Source organism: Paroedura picta, chromosome 9 (assembly GCF_049243985.1).
Source record: "Paroedura picta isolate Pp20150507F chromosome 9, Ppicta_v3.0, whole genome shotgun sequence".
NCBI classification, from domain to species: Eukaryota; Metazoa; Chordata; class Lepidosauria; order Squamata; family Gekkonidae; genus Paroedura; species Paroedura picta.
In genome coordinates this window covers 68,684,236-68,699,055 of record NC_135377.1, presented here as the reverse complement: position 1 = coordinate 68,699,055, position 14,820 = coordinate 68,684,236, and the positions used below count along the sequence as shown (strand labels likewise).

At 42.6% G+C, this 14,820-nt stretch overlaps 1 protein-coding gene across 8 annotated transcripts in view; it reads right to left on the bottom strand.

Annotated features, from left to right (window-relative positions):
* Positions 1–14,820, bottom strand: part of ATXN1 (ataxin 1) — a 287,654-nt gene that overhangs the window by 199,897 nt on the left and 72,937 nt on the right. The gene's annotated exons all lie outside the window — the stretch shown is intronic.

Below are 14,820 nucleotides of genomic sequence, written 5' to 3'. Positions count from 1 at the left end.
CTGTGCTTTTTGTTATCTCTGTAGCCTAAATTTGTTTGTTTTTCTTTAAGAAAGATGCTTCCAGTTATTTGTTTATTGTATAGCTGAATTACATCCAGGAAGCATACAACAATATAAAATAAGTAGCCAAGTAGGTACAATGGTTATGCCAGCCATTCTTCATTTTTTCCTACTGTTGCAAAACCCCTGAAATATTAGTCAGGCTTTGAGAAACCCCATAAGAGATGCAATCATGCAGAATATGATTGGGAAACACAGCGATGTACATGCCCACCCAAGGCCCCTCCCCTTCCCACCCCTTCCAGGCCCATCAGTGGCCATTTGGGGAGGGAGTGGGTGGATTGACATGACAATATATGGCAGTGGTTCTCAACCTTCCTAATGCCACAACCCTTTAATACAGTTCCTCATGTTGTGTTGACCCCCAACCATAAAAGTTCCTCATGTTGTAGTGACCCCCAACCAAAAAATTATGCAAGTGTTCTTTCACAGAAATTAACATGAAACTGACCAATGGCATGAAGATCCACTGTTCATTATTGTATATAAATTGGGATTTTTTCCGGGGTTTCTCAGTTCAGTTCTGCCTCTTGTCCCGCCAAGCTGCGCCGCCACCTGGAGCGCCTGGCAGGAGACTGCACCGTGCTGGACACACTGCTGGAGTGGCTGGCAGTCGAGAGCAGGTGCCTGCATGAGGAGCAGCAACAGTAGCAGCACCCCTCCCACCCGGCCAAGCTGCTCACCCTGCCCGCAATCCCTGTGAAAGGGATGGAGATATATATATATATATATATTTGCACCCAACTGGGAAACCCTTCTAGGGAGATCAAGAAACCCTGGTTGAGAAAGCCTGGGTGATGCAGACAAATGGGGCAATTCTACTAAATCAGAGGTGGCCATACTGTGGCTCATGGGAGTTGTAGTCCATGGACAGCTGGAGAGTCACAGTTTGGTCACCGCCTGCTCTAAATACTAGTGTGTAAGTTTTCAATCGATTCAGTCGCAGCTGAGCAGAGTTGTTTCCAGTTAACTAGGTTCTTAACAATCTTTGATCATTAACTTTATATCAACTGCTGATTGAACATAATATGCACACACACAGTTATTACCCAAAATAATACCACTGTGCTAAAGAAGACGAGTGCTGTAAAGTATAGGTAAATCAAACCGATATGTTTTCTTTACCCAACCCAAAAAACACACCTCCTCTCTATCCACCGTGACCACACCAAAGACAATCAGCTTCAAATCTGCCTAGACTTTACTTTTATTTAAATTACCAGCTTTCCGATGTCAACACAGAGCTCCTTCTATAAGGACTCCTTCCTGTATTGCTAATTCAGCACAACCTAATCACTTCACATTGTAACTTTTGCATGCCAAATAAGCAACAACAAAAAGCAAGCCCCGGTGTGCTTGAATTCTTAACATTCCCTTTAGCCCACAGCAGAGGTTAAACTTGCTCGCTGTGCTAATTTCCATGGCTATCTTGGGGCTTACCGAGGTAAGCACTTTTCTTTTTCTTGCTGCCTGAACAGTTGTTTCTCAGTGTGGTAGAGGATTTAGGCTTACTCCATTAAAAGATCACTAGAAAGAAATACCCGTTTTGCTGAACTCAAAACACAGTACTATTACCACTTGGAAATGGAATTAGCCTGACAACCTCCACAGTGTATTTTATTGCTAAAATAAATGTTGCATGGATCATGGCTGTATTCCAGGATGAGAGCTGCTAGGCTGCTGCAGTCAAAATGATGAAGTTATCTCGTGAAGCCCTGAGGCCTAATGAATATTTGGGGGCATTGTGTGTGCCAGAATCTGCCCTGTCAGATGCATGAAGTATTATGTTGTGTTCGCCAAAATTTATATCTTAAAACTTTGAAATGCAATGGGGGGAGGAAAGCAATATTATAAGGAGAGGGCAGAAGGCCCAGATTCCCACTTCAGCACTATATGATCAGTTGGTGGGGAACCGTACATGAACAGCATGTATCATGTTAACAAGATGCGCAAGTGAATAAGCCCCTGATTCTATGGCTAACACTGGAACATATTAAAGTGTCATTTAATTCATTTAGGTACAGATTTGCCACTGGAATTTGTTGCAAGGGCTAGACAGTAGTTTCATGTACCTTCTATTTTATTTTCTTGGTTCTGTGTACACCGACCCGAAACGTCATAGTCAGAGATAGTATATGAATGAATGAATGAATGAATGAATGAATGAATGAATGAATGAATGAATGAATGAATGAATGAATGAATGAATGAATGAATGAATGAATGAATGAATGAATGAAAACAGTGCAGAGGCCCTTCTCCCCACATGTGGTGGGGAGAATTCATCCATTCTGAATGAGGACAGTGCAAGAATGACCCAGCATCTGCCTGGAAGTTCATTTTGCCCAGGAGTCTGTTTAGCATAACACTGAATCTAGAGAAAAACTCTACACCTGTTTGGCATTTAGCTTCCTAGGCTGCTTTCAATGCCTCTAGGTTCTTATGATCAGTATTAAATCCATGGGTTCAATGGAAGCCAGGACACTGGGAGTTCAAATCAGCTCTTTATTGTGATCTCAGCATGGTGGTATAAGAGGCAAAACTGATTTGAGAAACCCACCGAAAACCCCAACTAATATTCATGAGCAGACAATGGACCTTTCTGCAAGTGCGTGCTATCGGTCAATTTCAGTTCTAAACTAACTGGAACCAGCAGACAAGATCTAGTTGTACATTGGTCAATTACACTGCCCACTTCCATCCTGCTTCAGACCTCAAGCTTTGTCTTCAGAAGGTCCACAAACACAACAATCGGTTCGTACTTCAAAAGGCTGGTCTGTGCCCTCCAGCAAATGTCTCCAGGTTGTTAGGGCATGTTTTGTTACTGCTGCCTCCTTCTTCCACACACCCCGATTTCTTTCAGTCTCTGAAAATTGCTGGGAGAGATAGGTGCTAGGTCACAATTTGTTCCCCACCCCCTTCTGAAGAATCACCACACCAATAGTGACATCATAAGCGTCTGTCTCAGTAGTTCTCAACCTTCCTAATGCCTAATACAGTTCTTCATGTTGTGGTAACCCCCAACCATAAAATTATGCAAGTGTTCTTCCACAGAAATTAAACTGAAACTGACCAATGGTGTGAAGATCCATTCTTCAAGATTGTATATAAATCGGATTTTTCCAGGGTTTCTCAGTTCAGTGCTGCCTCTTGTCCCACCATGCTGATCATGCTCTTTTCCACTGCTCCAGACAGACAAACGCTCTATCTCGATCTACCCCGCAAGGCTGTTGTGTAAATGGTGCCATCCCCAACCAAGCGGCTTGCCCTGCCACGACTCCTGTGAAAGGGTCGTTCGACCCCCAAAGGGGTCCCAGCCCCCAGGTTAAGAACCACTGGTCTATCTGAACCACAAATCACCATCTTCAGGCTTCAGTGGCTTTGTTCACCCTTAGTATGGTCATACAGCAGTAGATCTAATTGGCTACATGCCATAGTGACATCATCACCTTTGTTATGTGACCCCTGATTAGCTGGGATCATTCATAACAAAGGAAAACAGTACAGAAATGGCACAAATGCATCAGTAAAAAGAGGAAACGGTTACAGCAATATCCACATTTAACATTCACAATCATTTTTTCACCAGTTCCTAGTATTATAACTCCACTTAGCTAAAATCTCCCAAATCAATGTCCTTAATACTACCAATTGTACCACCCATTAACTAAACTGCAGCACCATCCTAGACACCAGGGTTTTCCAGAATCGGGGGGGGGGGAGTGTCCTGTTTCTTTAATAAAAGGTTACTGCAATGTAATTTATAGGGTGATGTTATTTACCTCCAAGCCATGAAAAGTTTCAACTGCCTAATTTCCACATATTAAGCCTAATTTCCACATATTAAGCCTCTATTAAAGGGACAGCACATTTTTCTTCAGGCCGATTGACAACCCTATGTTACACACCCTTAACCCTGCTGACTTGAATAGCCTTAAAGGAGTTTAACTCTGTTTAGGACTGTACTGTACATTTTAGTAGATTAAATCCATCGATCCAGGTTTGCAGCACTATTATTGCTTCTTAATTTTAACATTATGTTCCCCTCCAACTGCTATACGCTTAATCAGTCTGGACAGTTTCTTGCAATCCTGCTCTTGATCCTCAAAGTGGAAGTGAGAAAGTTGCAATTTTACTGGTTGCCCATAAATGCCAGTTTCCTAAGAACCTCTACTGTAGCGATCCCCAATCTGTGGGCCGCGGACCACATGTGGTCCGTCGACTAACTGGAGGTGGACCGCGAAGGACGCCTCCCCCCCCCCTTTACTTCATCCACGAACCGGCAGGCGCACATGGGACTATCTCATTGCAGAGAAACAAGCTCAGGGTTCCCATTGATTTGTCATTGTCATGAGTTAAAATTTCCATGAAAATAAAACGTTCCTTATGTTCATTGTTGTGGCGTGTCTGTATCTTATTTTGAAGGGATGTTTAAACATTACCATAGCGACCAGAGTCAGAGAGCGTTAGGGCAGAGGGCCTCAGTATAATTGTCAAGCGTTGAGTGGTCCCCATTGATAAAAAGGTTGGGGACCACTGCTCTACTGGATGCTATTCGTCAAAATTAGAACAGTCAGAAAAGGCAACCTTTAAAATAAAGACAGCAAGTAAACTTTTTAACAGCATATCGATTCAAGGGTTTGTTTACCGAGGTAAAGACATCACTGATTCTTGTCAATGCCAGATCAACATGTGTTGCTTACCTGTTTTTCATGGAACTATTTTATCCTTTTAACAGCATTTTAATTGCTTTTCACAGAATGGTGCTCTAAAAATGTTTTAAATGAATACATTTAAATAAACTAAGCACGAGGATGTCGATAACCATGAGGTACTTTTCGGCCAAATGTGTCTGCTTTCTTGCAATAAGTCCTCTTTGACTTCTGCCCTTCTTTGCTTTCTAACTGGAAGCCTTTCTGTGGTGCAGTTCTTTTCACTTAACGCCGTGAGGCATGCAGCTTCCCCCATTCAACGGAGCCAACCCTAAAGAGGAGGCAGATGCTTTCTTTGGAAGGAAGCGCTGCCCTCTGCACACGTCTATCGACACGTCTGCACACACAATAAATAGCACATGGCTTCGCTCAGACTGAGCTACATTATTCCACACGATGGTTTACTGAAGTCAAAGGAAAATGCTTCCTCTAACGTTTAATAGAACTGAAACTTTTTGCTGGGTCATGTCTGTATTCTCGCCAGCCCTTTGCCCGAACCCTCATAACAAAACCACAGTCAGAAACTGAATGAATTTACTGCAGTCACTGGATCATTTTACAGCTGCTAAAATAAGACCTACTGTAGCTTGTATTTTACTACCTAAAGCAGTTCATGTGAATTAATTTGCATGCTATGAAAAGTGTCATATCAGCAGGAAGCTTAATTTTTGGTTACTTCATTTGAATTCATCGCTATTTCCTCTCTCTGCAATTTGGTGCCGGATTGCTATATGGGCTCAGCAAATTATTCTGCCTCTCTGAAACTCTTTATATCCATTCTGATTAACTTCCTCATGTTTAAAGTCATAGTTCAGACATAACATAAAATCATGGTTTAGTCTAATTATGGTTAGTCTGTGAAACTAGAATTCAACTCGTATAGAATTATTTAAAATCTGGTTCTTTCTTCCTTTCTTCCTTTCTTTCTACCTTTAGCTGGTGATTGGTGGAGCAGGTTGTCCTCTCAGCCAATACAGTGCTGTAGGTGCCGCTGGATTTTTTGCCTTGTTTATAATGTTTTCAATCTTGGTGATTGGTAGCCATAGTATTAGCCATATGGATAGTCAATCGCTGGTTTCTAAGGTCTTCCTCGATCTGTTTAAGCCATGTTTTCTTTGGGGCCAGTCACTGGATCTTCCATTCCATTGGTTGTTCTCCCAGAAGAGCTTATGAGGCAGTCTGCTGGTTTTCATTCTGCAGACATAGCCAAACCACTGCAATCTGCGCTTTTGGATTTGTTCTTTAATTTGTGTCTGGTTGTCACATTTTGTCCAAATTGTCTTATTTCGATTACGATCACATAAAAGAGACATCCAAAATCTGCCACAGGCATCGCATTTGGAAGGTCTCCGTTTAAATCAGGTTTTAGTAAAGTTCATGTTTCTGATCCATATAGGAGGATTGGTAGGATTAGTGTCTGGAAAATACGAACTTTGGTCTTGAAAGAGATATTTGTTTTCTTCCAGAGGCACCATTTGAATTTAACAAATGCTGATGTTGTTTGGCCAATCGTATTGTGAGTTTCAGTGATAGATAACACCTTATTTTCTTGCACCATTAATCTAAGTATTTAAATGTTTTGGCTTGCTCAATTTGGGCTCCATTGAGGTATACATTTGTCAGTGATCCATCTTTGTTTATGACTTTGGTTTAGTTGACATTTATTTTTAAGCCATAAGATTGGGCGATGCAGGCACTGTCATAGAGCAGTGGTCCCCAACCTTTTTATCACCAGGAACCGGTCAACACTTGAGTTTTACTGAGGCCCAGGGGGGCTGTAGTCTTTTGTCGAGGGACGTGGCCGCCACCTGAGCCCCTGCTCTACTTGTTTTCTCGCTGGCACCCCAGACTTCCCACTGCCCGCTGGGAGGCGCTGCCAGCAGCAGCTGTGCAGTGCCACGCCAAGGGAGAGCCCCAGCTATGGCTGCTGCTGGAGAGCACCAAAGGTGAGCCGGTGGTAGAGTGGCAGGATAACCCCTGGGGCAGCAGCCGGGGAGGAGGACGAGGAGAAGCCCCGGCCCAGTAACGAATGATCCACCGACCGGTACCAGTCCCTGAACCGGGGGTTGGGGACCACTGTCATAGTGGATATTAGCAGCCTCTGCATCGGTATCGGTGTTGGCAAATATGGCACTATCATCTGCAAACATCAGATCTGTCAGGAAGTTGCTTGGGCCATATTGAACTCCATGTTTATTCTTGAATGTTTTTCTCATAATGGCATCAATTACAATATTAAAAATTAGAGGAGAGGTCACATCTCTTTGATGCACTCCAGTCGGTATGGTGAACTCCTCTGATAGCTTATTTCAAATTTGCGCTGGTCCTGTTGAACCATCATATGCTGTTTCAAGGAGTGTGACTATTTGGGGGGACACATTTTCAGTTTCTAGTACCTTCCATAGGCCAGTGGACACAGTCAAAAGCAGATCTGAAGTCAATAAAGACAATGACAGTTCTCTTTTCGCACCTAATTCTTTCCTCTGCTAGCTGAAGGATGGTGAACATTTGATCAATACAACTCCAATATGGCCTAAATCCTGCTTGCTCTTCTCTACTAGTCTGTTCACAATGTTCTCGTAGCCTTGATTGTATGATCTTCATGAACACTTTGCCAACAACTGACAAGACTGGCTTGCATTCAGGTTAATGTTACACAAACCACAGTTAATTTAATTAACCTGTCAATACACTTTTATTCTGTTGTAACTCAGCATATGTTAACTGAGCCGCAGATTTACAAATTGTAGCAAAATGGCCAAATATTTTAACACCTGTCATGTATGTGGATATATGTTCATGCATGTTCATGTATCTGAGCTTGTGTCAGGACCTGACTCCACAGTCCTCAATATTGATCTGCTCGAATGTTTCAAGTAGCCAATCAGCAGAGTGTGCTTAGCAGCCAATCGTAAGGGTGCATTTACAACCAATACTGTGTCTAGGGGACATGGACTGAAGCAGTTGGATATATATTGTATATAAAGCCTCTCTGTTGTTCAATTTCCTCCTTGCTAACATACGTTCTCTTCCTGTAGGCACTGAAGTGTCTACATTCTGATAGAACCCACAAATCTAAAACAATCTATAACTTTACTAGAATATTACTGCTATTAAATTACCTTTTAGTCAAATAGGATGATAAAACTGCGCATAAACTATTTCACATAGACCCACACACGGGAGATTGAATAACTCAGTGCTTCCAAGTCTAATGGAGGGAAAACCCTTGCTGCACAAAGAAAACTATTCAGAAAAGTTCTAGTATAATCTTCCAAACATGCAAAATATAGTAGGCTTTTTATATATGGGATATATTTGAAAAATATAACCATGCTAACACCCAAAAATCTGAAATAGTACTATTTAAACTACGTTTTCTACCGCTTGGACAGACTAGGGTTCATATTTGACTAATAAGGTTTTAAAATACATTTCAACTCAGAAACTGCCATAATGTCTTCCATGCCCTGCTGGATCAGACCAGTGGTCCATCTAGTCTGGCATCCTGTCTCACACGGTGGCCAACCAGTTCCTCTGGACAGCTAATAAGAGGCATGTAGGCCAAGGCCTTACCCTGATGTTGCCTCCTGACTTTGGGATTCAGAGGCACTATTTTATTTAATGAGGAGAATAAATGTTGAGGGTCTAATTCAAGTGCATTCCTCTCTCAAGACACAAATTATAGAACTAAAACCAAACTACATAATCAGCAGTCTTATTTGAAGTACAATAATCCTTAATTGGCAATTGAAACCATGAAAGTTTCTGTGGTTTAAGATTTTAAGGAATCTTCATGAAGTAATAGTAATAATAATAACAACTTCAGTAAAGACTGAAGCAATGACACAAACACAGACAAATAAATTTACTCCAATTCAGTGGAAGGAGAAGAATAAGTTAAGAGTTTTTTTTTTTTGAAGGCTGAAACTGGTTTTCTAAACAGTCACCTGAGACTCAATCCCTAAAAGATTGTGCTTGCTATCGGAAACAAATGCTGTTATACAAATTAGAATTTTACTCTTATTTATTTTCAACTCTGACCTGGATGGCTTATGGTAGTCGCGGAAGTTAACCAGGGTAAGCCCTAGTTAGTATTTGGATATGAGAACACCAAGGAATTACAGTCTCTATGGAGTAGCCAAAGCTTGACTGTATTTGACAATGCGATGGGACAAGATTGATTGTCACAAACATGAAGCCAAACTTGATTATTGCACGTGTGACAACCGGATCTCCCTTCAGTGACGCTGTCTTCATTCCTCAAATTGAGTTGGCCCCAAAAGATCCTAACCTCCTATTCACCCTCCACTGCCACCAATTCTCACTCAAGCTAGCATTTGCAATGACCATCAATAAATCTCAGGGCTAGACCCTGGATAAAGTCGTCCTCTATCTTGAGGAGACTGTTGCCAATTATATGTCACCATGTCATGAGTCAGACGTTTCACAGACCTCAGGGTCCATGTTGCCCCTGGACCAGAGCAGGGAATGCTCCTCCCAAATCTGACTACATTATGACAAAGAATGTAGTCTACCAGGAGATCCTCTTCTGATCAACACACACCACAGCCGTGTCATGCTTCCCACAACTGAGTTCTCTTTTATACTCTACTAAGCCTGAGGAGTACGCATCCTTGCCACACATCTCTCCACTAACACACCCTTATTCCCGGCCACGCCAGCAAAAACCACACAACATACCCCTGTAGCCACATGTCCTTCCAGACTGGACACCTTTCCACTTACTTTTCCCATCCCCACACTCCAGCACCCGTTGTATTCCTGGATACAACGGGCTTTGCTCCTAGTTTCATTATTGGATTTGAAGAAATGTGCATGCACACAAAAGCTTATACCTTGAATAAAATGTTATTGGTCTTAAAAGGTGGCAATAGATCCAAATTCATGGTTGTCTGACAAATACAGAGTTGACCAAAGACCAAAGAAACAAGGAAGCCTCTCCACAGAAATATGTATATAGAAAATGCAACAGAATGAAAAATCAATACAGCTATTTAGTTACTGCACAAAGATTATACCCATATATAGGAAATATTCTGAAAGCATTTCTAAGCAAGAAACCACTCTGTGAGAACTGGAGCTGAATTCCCAAGGCTAGCTTAAAGGTTCAACAGTCACTTCTTTTAACAATGCCAGCAGTTTAAAATAACATGTTAACACACCTTGTTATACAAGAGTACATTAGCTCCCAATTACTGCTAGCTCTTGGTGTGAAATAACTCATGTATATGGAGGAATATAAGCAAACAATATACATTATTCAAAGAGATATGTAAGCTCCAGCTCATTAAAGAGAAATATCAGTCATCTCCATCTTCTACCCTAACACTTCACCCTTGTCTTGTGGAAGTAAGCTTACTGTATCAGCCTCTCACGCTGAGCTGTTTATTTATTTTGAAAACACAAATTATGCCGTTAGTCATTTTTATGTGACAGTACTCTGCAATTACATAACTTCTCACATTCACACAGTATACCTGAGGCAAACAGGGCCAAGTTACAAACATTGCCAAAATGAGAATATCAAAAGCTCATTATTTAAAGGTAAGAGGAAAATAAGAATAAAAAGGTAGAGAAAAGTGGGGTATAATAAATCTAGTAGCAGACTGACTATCACAGGGTATGTGGAACACATACCTGCTCTGGGGGTTCTTGGTCCTAGCCCCTCTCTCTTCTCTCACATGCACATGCAGACACAGACTCCTTCTCCCCCTTAACTCATGCTTCCCCTGCCTCCTTCCTGGTCCCTCCCCATCCCCCCTCTCTCAGACACATACATGCACACACAGAGACTCCTTCCCCCCATTCCTCACTTGCCTCTCCCCTTTACGTCTCCCTTCCCTGAAGTCCTTCCTGGTCCCTTCTTCCTCCCTCTTTCTCAGACACACACCCCAACCCCACTCCCCCCTTGCCTCTCTCCCTTACCTCTCTTTTCCCTGACATCCTATGATCCTTCCTGGTCCCACCCCCCTCCCTCTCTGACACATACACACACACACAGAGAAACACAGACTCCTTCCCCCCCCACTCCCCCTTCCCTTTCCCCTCCTTACCTCTCACAGTAGGAGGCCTGCCTTGTTCTGTGGTCCTCTGCTGGCTCAGGTGGCCACCACAAGGCTGGCAGCAGAGCACTGAGCAGGACTCAGAGCTGGGCCTCCCATCTTCCAAGGCCAGTCCCACTCTCCTGGTCTTGCTCTCCTGAGGGTGAGACTGGCCTCGGAAGATGGGCGGCAGTGGTGGCAGAGCACCAAGCAGGGCTCAGTGCTGGGCCTCACTGCTTTGCCACTGCCACCATCACCGACATCTATTGGCATGCTTCCTGAGGCGGGACAATGGATGTCACATCCATTATTTCCATTACAGGGAGCACAACAGTAGATGTGTTCCACATTTTAAAAACCCACTCTTCTCAGAGTGGCTTACAATCATATTCCCTTCCCCACAGCAGGCACCTTTGTGAGGCAGGGGGGTTGAGAGACTTTTCGGGGAACAGTGACTGGCCCAAGATTACCCATAAGGTTTAACATGAAGGAGGACTGGGGATCAAACCCAGTTCTTCAGACAATATAACCACTACACCACGCTGGCTCTATGTGAGTTTCCTACCCACAAACTCTTCCTGGGGTACCTGGAGACTTTTATTGGGGGGGGGGGGAGCTGAAACTTTAGAACCATTTCCCTCACCCTATACAGGAATTATACAACACTACAAAAAGAAAATATTCTTTAAGCATAAACAAAATGCCACAGGAAGAAATCCTAAGAAGTAAGCCCCATGCTATGTAATAAAGCTCACACACTAGAAAGTACTCTTAGGACTTTAGCTACAGCCTCCTTGTTGAGAAAAAAATCAACTATCTGCCATACTCCTATGGACAGGTGGAAGGGCTTCTGTGTGAGATGGCATGAGTAATTATTTCTGGAAGAAGTTTGTTTAGAAATTCTGCCAGCCAGTATTGCAGTGTTAGTGTGGGTAGGGCTGTACCATCCCTTGCCTCACACTCAGGATTTCATACCTTTTTTCCCCCAGTGCTTTTAAGTAACTGAACAAGATTCTAATCCCCACCACAAAGTGAAACTCAGCCAGCGCTGAAATCCCCTTCTACTGCCATTTAAATATCAAAGACTGATGAACTGAAACTTGAAGAGAACCGGTCGTTTACAAAATGGTCTCACATCTGCTAACCAGACCGGAGTGGAGATTTGACTTTTCAGGTAGGATTAAAGTCAAGCAGGCCAAACAAGGCCAGATATGCTGTTCCCACTAAGACAGAGGATAATTTGTGTAAGGGTATTGACAGATTTCACAGGGGTTTTAAGTAGCCCCAGGCTGTAACTGACAATGTGATGGACTCTCAGCGGATCTGTTTCCTCTCAGCCCCCGAGCTAATAACCATTCAGTATTTTGGCTGCCAAGTTTGAACTTGGAGAAATGTGAGGCTTGCTATTTTTCATTCCAAAGAAACTTCAGTCATCACTGGATTACAGTCCTCTCCCCATGGGGCTGAGTTCAAGCAAAGAATTAATTGGGAGGAAACCCCCCCCCCAAAAAAAGATGACGCGGGTGCTTTATTTTAGCCATTTGTCTATCAAAATCAGTACAGACTGTCAATGCTGACAGGGACCGATGACGGGACCTTCTGAATGCAACAAAGAGGCTCTCCCACTGAGCCACAACCCCTCCACTTCAAAATATTCAAGCTGGTTATTTTGTACTTGGATGCCCACATATTTAAATCTCATATTAAAGTGAGGAAGTCAACAAGAATACAAATGTGGCAAATCAATACAACTTCTATCCACCTTCACATATCTGTTTATAAAGCCCTTCATGAAAAACTCCCAAAGGTAACTTAGAAGTCATGAGGCAAAATCTTCTACGGATTATATAAAATGGTTAAAAACGGGACGAAAAAGAATGGAATAAATGTACAGATTTTACAAAGTGGGGAAGGAAATAATGGGGACTTCTAAAAATGTGTGGAGTGGCAAAAATGAACAAATTTGGAACAATAGTAGCCTACTCAGGAGCTATTTCGCACTTCCCATTGTGAAATGCATGGACATAGAGTAATCCTATTCCTAGACAAGTATTGGCATCTTCAAGAGGGAGGGAACACTGCAGAATACATAACTGTCACGATCAAACAATTGCAATCAAGGAATGTATTTATGCATACAGAAGATCCATGTATATTTGAACATAAAGATAGCTTTCTACATTCATATTTTGATATGGCTTTAAACTACATTCAACGCCTGTTGGCTATTAAACCAACTTAGAATTTTTAAAAATAAGCAAAGGTGAACCACTCCTGATACTTCTCCCCACAAAACCACAAACATTACTCTCCTTTCCCCTGTTATTCCGGCAACAATGCTACAGATTTCTAGTGTGAAACTGTAACACTATAATCAGTAAAGCCATTTTGTTAAGTCTCTGATAAGGAGACTATATAATTTCCTGCAAATATACAAAAGGGGGAGGGAGGAACAGCCTTCATTTTTTAAAAAATTAGGCAACAGTATAGCAAAATCTTATTACTGAAGTCCCAATTAAGTTCCAATTTTAATAGATGCATTTTTATTTTTAGCAGAATTCTCTAAACTACCTTAGTAATGCAAATCGGGTAGCCATGTTAGTATGTTTGTAGCAACGGAACAGAGCAAAAATCCAGCAGCATCTTACAAATTAACAAAATTTGTGGCGGGGGGTGATCTTTTGTGAGTCACTGCTCACCTTCAGTGACAGCTAGAATGTGAGTTCAACAGTACTATATATTGGAAAGTGGGTGATTTCAGGTATCGAATGACATTAGCAGGCAAATGAAAACAGAGATCTGAAAAAGTGAGCCGTGAATCACGAAAGATCATATTCTGCCATAAATTTTGTTAGTCTGTAAGGTGCTGCTTGTGGCGCAGAGTAGTAAGCAGCAGAAATGCTGTCTGAAGCGATGTCCATGAGTTTGGGAGTTCGATCCCACCAGTTCAGTCCCATCCCCTGCTTGCACAGGGGATACCTTTACCTTTAAGGTGCTGCTGGGCTTTGCTCTTTCTACTTCAGTAAGGTAAAGGTAAAGGTATCCCCTGTGCAAGCACCGAGTCATGTCTGACCCTTGGGGTGACGCCCTCCAGCATTTTCATGGCAGACTCAATACGGGGTGGTTTGCCAGTGCCTTCCCCAGTCATTACCGTTTACCCCCCAGCAAGCTGGGTACTAATTTTACCGATCTCAGAAGGATGGAAGGCTGAGTCAACATTGAGCCGGCTGCTGGGATTGAACTCCCAGCCTCATGGACAGAGCATTTCTGCTGCCTTACCACTCTGCGCCACAAGAGGCTCTTCTACTTCAGTAGTGTTTCTCTAACTTGGACACTGCTGCAACCAACATCTTTTTCTGCATGACCACCAATGCATAAATTGGAACAGAGGGGCTTTCCCCACCTCCGAGGAATTCATGTGGTCTGCTCTTTCTGCTGAGCACAGAAGCACTGCGTGACTATCATAAGTTTGTAGAGGAGGGGAAAATCCCACAACTAGCTCAGCTCTTGCAGATAAAACATGAGGCAGGGCTGCTGTTAAGAAACTGCAACCTCCAAAGCCCAAGAGGACTCGTGCTTTTAAATTGTTGTAAAATATTTTGTGAACTACTTTAAGCAAAACGGATTAAAACCTTTTAGCATAGACGTTGACCCCGAACACTGATGCTCAGAATTTTGAAAGGCCAAAGAGATTCTTTTTAAGGATCATACTTACTGCTCCAAGGATCCAGAATGCCTTTGTTCAGATACAATAAGCTAAGAAAAGCGAGGGAGGATCATAGGCAGCACTCCCCTAGCAACTTGCCCATATCCTCATGCTGCCGCAACTTAAATTCATCTGAACTACGATAAGACTGTACTCTGATGATTTCCTGTGACCGATCTGTTATAATAACAAGTCGATGCCTGTCTAGATGCAAGGAGGACAAAGGGGTCCTCATACACTTCGCTGTCCTCACCAGCAGAAAACCATCAAGGCTCAC